The sequence below is a fragment of the Palaemon carinicauda genome, chromosome 3, assembly GCF_036898095.1.
Source record: "Palaemon carinicauda isolate YSFRI2023 chromosome 3, ASM3689809v2, whole genome shotgun sequence".
NCBI classification, from domain to species: Eukaryota; Metazoa; Arthropoda; class Malacostraca; order Decapoda; family Palaemonidae; genus Palaemon; species Palaemon carinicauda.
Window position 1 is genome coordinate 62,184,763 of NC_090727.1, and position 5,271 is coordinate 62,190,033.

General features: G+C 42.9%; 1 long non-coding RNA gene across 1 annotated transcript in view; it reads right to left on the minus strand.

Moving 5' to 3' along the window:
* Positions 1 to 4,314: 4,314 nt before the first annotated feature.
* LOC137637561 (uncharacterized) overlaps positions 4,315 to 5,271 on the minus strand; it is a 63,272-nt gene continuing 62,315 nt past the window's right edge. Inside the window, exon 3 of the long non-coding RNA XR_011043704.1 lies at positions 4,315 to 5,018. This is a non-coding gene — a long non-coding RNA (uncharacterized lncRNA). The remainder of the gene's footprint in view (positions 5,019 to 5,271) is intronic.

The following is a 5,271-nucleotide window of genomic DNA, read 5'->3' on the forward strand; positions in this document are numbered from 1 at the left end:
AACGGATGTTCCTTCATATTTAAGTTTCTCACATGACCAACATTCAACCTTTCCCTTTTCAATTACATCCATTCTGACCAAAGTTACTCTTAAAACATACGTTCCTTCAGACTCGAGTTTTTCACATGACCAACATTCAACATTTCCCTTTTCAATCACAACCATTCTGAAAGAGTTACTTTGAAACAGATGTTCCTTCAGATTTATGTTTCTCACATGACCAACATTCAACCTTTCCCTTTTCAAACACAGCCATTCTGACCAGAGTTACTTTGAAACGGATGTTCCTTCAGATTTCAGATTCGAGTTTCTCACATGACCACCATTCAACCTTTCCCTTTTCAATCACAGCCATTCTGACCAGAGTTACTTTGAAACGGATGTTCCTTCATATTTAAGTTTCTCACATGACCAACATTCAACCTTTCCCTTTTCAATTACATCCATTCTGACCAAAGTTACTCTTAAAACATACGTTCCTTCAGACTCGAGTTTTTCACATGACCAACATTCAACATTTCCCTTTTCAATCACAACCATTCTGACCAGAGTTACTTTGAAACAGATGTTCCTTCAGATTTATGTTTCTCACATGACCAACATTCAACCTTTCCCTTTTCAAACACAGCCATTCTGACCAGAGTTACTTTGAAACGGATGTTCCTTCAGATTTAAGTTTCTCACATGACCAACATTCAACCTTTCCCTTTTCAATCACAGCCATTCTGACCAGAGTTACTTTGAAACGGATGTTCCTTCAGATTTCAGATTCGAGTTTCTCACATGACCACCATTCAACCTTTCCCTTTTCAATCACAGCCATTCTGACCAGAGTTACTTTGAAACGGATGTTCCTTCATATTTAAGTTTCTCACATGACCACCATTCAACCTTTCCCTTTTCAATCACAACCATTCTGACCAAAGTTACTCTAAAACATACGTTCCTTCAGACTCAAGTTTCTCACATGACCACCATTCAACCTTTCCCTTTTCAATCACAACCATTCTGACCAAAGTTACTCTAAAACATACGTTCCTTCAGACTCAAGTTTCTCACATAACCAACATTCAACCTTTCCCTTTTCAATCACCTGTTTGCAGAGGTCGATCACCTACAAATATATTAAAACTCTAATTCACCTTCCCTCCATTCTTCTCTATTCACAGCATCATCCAATTAGTGTTCTTCCTTCGTTTCATTTCCAGGCACCATCCTTGCATTTCAGGTAACTTCAACATTACTTCGTCCATTTTTGTAGTAAATAGAAATTGACACAGTTCTAGATACAACTAATAATAATCTTAAATTCTTCTGAAACATTTACCACCGACTTCACCCTAAATATAAGTACACTTTGGCACACTATTCTATCTTATTTCTCTTCCTCTTGTTTTGTTAGTTTTTTTTTATAGTTTATACAAATGTTACTGTTCTTAAGATATTCTATTTTTTTCTTGTATTTTTTTCTTGTTTCCTTCGTCACTGGGCTATTTTCTGTGCTGGAGCCCTTGGGCTTATAGCATCCTGCTAGGGTTGTAGCTTAGCAAGTAATGATGATGATAACCACATAAATACATATATAGTATCACAAGTGAGATACAGTGTAAGACCTTACTTTTCCATTATAGACTGTAGTTAATATTCATATAGAAATTTTAATTGGCAATTTATATTCCATTCCAAATGCAGTAAAATTGTTACTATTTTCAGTACCATACTTTGCACATCGTCGTTCAGTCACACCATAAACGTTTTTCGCATGAATCATGGATTTTTCATATACCTATTCATCACATTCATGTGTAATAGGCTGGTTGTCTCGTTATTTAAAGCATAAACAATTATCTTTCTTTATTCTCTAATAAGTATAAAATCTCAATATATTTTTTATTCCTGAATTTTGTCATATTTGGATATTTTATTCCTATACTGCACAATGATTTTTTTACTTTACCAAACTATGCCAAACTATTACATCATTTTATGTAATTCAATTGATCTAAAATTTCGTGTCCATCTTTGTTTAGCAACAAGTAATTTATCAGTTTCACTTGGCTAATAATTATGAATCTTATTTTATATGCTTCAAGTAAATGCATGTATAACTATTCCAGTCCATTTGGCTAATTTGCATATATGAGTCCCACTTTTGTAAGTTTCTTGTATATATGCTTTAATAACTTTTCCAGTTTCCTTTGGCGAATTCCCATTTTCTATGTTCCCCATTTTCTATGTTTGAAGTACATGTATGTAACTTTCCAGAAATGGCTGAAATCCTGTCGCTTCTAGCAGCAGATTGGGGTACACCCGGAAGGTAACACGCATTGCCCCCTCCTCCGGCCGGTACTGGAGGAGTGTGGAACCAGCCCTAGACCACCACCAGTGAGGGGGGACCTGGTCGCTCATTCGTCCCTGGTACTAAAAGGTCTGCAAACCTACCTCCGGCCGGTACTGGAGGAGTGTGGAACCAGCCCTAGACCACCACCAGTGAGGGGGGACCTGGTCGCTCATTCGTCCCTGGTACTAAAAGGTCTGCAAACCTACCTCCGGCCGGTACTGGAGGAGTGTGGAACCAGCCCTAGACCACCACCAGTGAGGGGGGACCTGGTCGCTCATTCGTCCCTGGTACTAAAAGGTCTGCAAACCTATCTTAAAAAATGTTTAAACAAAATAGGTAAAGGCAACTCGAGAAGCTAAAATTGACTGCTCATTGAACTCTTAACACCATTTTTATGCTGTATCTGTGAGAAACCTTCAAATAAAATAATCCTGTGAACCAATACTTCTATTCTTTGAATACACCCCTTTTTTGTAATTTGTGGTTTTGAAATGAGACATGTTTTGGTTTTTTATTTAATTATTTCTTATTCATTTTTCTTTTATTATTCTTATTAAAAAAAAAAACTTGAACATGGGAAGAACTTGAACATGGGAATACAGAGTTGTCAGGCAAAATTGAATAACCCAAAAGATCTAGGGCAAGTAAATTATTCAAGGCAACACTTCAAACACGGAAATACAAATTTGACAAGCAAAAAAAATATGACTTAAAAATTTGACTTAAAAGCAAGCAAAAATAAATATAATGTGACTTAAAAGCAGGACTTAAACAATGAAATACACAAAAGTTGACAGGCCATTTTTATACATAATGGAAAACTTCACTGCCAGAAAACGGCCTAAGCACCAAGAAAAAAAAAATGAAAATTCATAATTTCTTATTCAAAACGTTTACGAAGAGTGTCCAGAAACTGCGTTATATAAGCCCTGGATTACCGGCTGACTTTTTTTTTATATGGGGGGGGGGGGGGGCGGCGCTCCTCTTGATGGCTCACAGGACTGCCACACTCTCCTCTTGATGGCTCACAGGACTGCCACACTCTCCTCTTGATGGCTCACAAGACTTCCACTCTCTCCTCTTGATGGCTCACAGGACTGCCACTCTCTCCTCTTGATGCCTCACAGGACTGCCACTCTCTCCTCTTGATGCCTCACAGGACTGCCACTCTCTCCCCTTGTGGGCTCACAGGACTGCCACTCTCTCCTCTTGATGCCTCACAGGACTGCCACTCTCTCCTCTTGATGCCTCACAGGACTGCCACTCTCTCCCCTTGTGGGCTCACAGGACTGCCACTCTCTCCTCTTGTGGGCTCACAGGACTACCACTCTCTCCTCTTGTGGGCTCACAGGACTGCCACACTCTCCTCTTGTGGGCTCACAGGACTGCCACACTCTCCTCTTGTGGGCTCACAGGACTGCCACACACTCCTCTTGTGGGCTCACAGAACTGCCACTCTCTCCTCTTGTGGGCTCACAGAACTGCCACTCTCTCCTCTTGTGGGCTCACAGAACTGCCACTCTCTCCTCTTGTGGGCTCACAGAACTGCCACTCTCTCCTCTTGTGGGCTCACAGAACTGCCACTCTCTCCTCTTGTGGGCTCACAGGACTGCCACACACTCCTCTTGTGGGCTCAAATAACTGCCACTCTCTCCTCTTGTGGGCTCACAGGACTACCACTCTCTCCTCTTGTGGGCTCACAGAACTGCCACTCTCTCCTCTTGTGGGCTCACAGAACTGCCACTCTCTCCTCTTGTGGGCTCACAGGACTGCCACACACTCCTCTTGTGGGCTCAAATAACTGCCACTCTCTCCTCTTGTGGGCTCACAGAACTGCCACTCTCTCCTCTTGTGGGCTCACAGGACTACCACTCTCTCCTCTTGTGGGCTCAAATAACTGCCACTCTCTCCTCTTGTGGGCTCACAGAACTGCCACTCTCTCCTCTTGTGGGCTCACAGAACTGCCACTCTCTCCTCTTGTGGGCTCACAGAACTGCCACTCTCTCCTCTTGTGGGCTCACAGGACTGCCACACACTCCTCTTGTGGGCTCAAATAACTGCCACTCTCTCCTCTTGTGGGCTCACAGGACTACCACTCTCTCCTCTTGTGGGCTCACAGAACTGCCACTCTCTCCTCTTGTGGGCTCACAGAACTGCCACTCTCTCCTCTTGTGGGCTCACAGGACTGCCACACACTCCTCTTGTGGGCTCAAATAACTGCCACTCTCTCCTCTTGTGGGCTCACAGAACTGCCACTCTCTCCTCTTGTGGGCTCACAGAACTGCCACTTTCTCCTCTTGTGGGCTCACAGAACTAGGGCTCACAGGAATGCCACACACTCCTCTTGTGGGCTCACAGAACTGCCACTCTCTCCTCTTGTGGGCTCACAGAACTGCCACTCTCTCCTCTTGTGGGCTCACAGAACTGCCACTCTCTCCTCTTGTGGGCTCACAGAACTGCCACTCTCTCCTCTTGTGGGCTCACAGAACTGCCACTCTCTCCTCTTGTGGGCTCACAGAACTGCCACTCTCTCCTCTTGTGGGCTCACAGAACTGCCACTTTCTCCTCTTGTGGGCTCACAGAAATGCCACTCTCTCCTCTTGTGGGCTCACAGGACTGGCGCTCTCCTCTTGATGGCTCACACGACTGGTGCACACTCTGCTATCGAAGCTCATTCCTGTGAATAATAAAACCTGAATTAGTATTATCGTATATTTCATGTGTAACATGTTTTACATGGAAGAATTCCTGACATGAAATTTGACTAGAGACAGGAAAAAACATCCCTTCTTTCTCCGTTGAATTCACGAAAGCTGACACGTCATGACCATAACTACGGAATGAGAAATGAAAGACTTTGATAGGAGTTACACCCAAGTCCAAATTGGTGATATCAACGGACTCAAGCCCGTCCATGTCACTCATTTGGA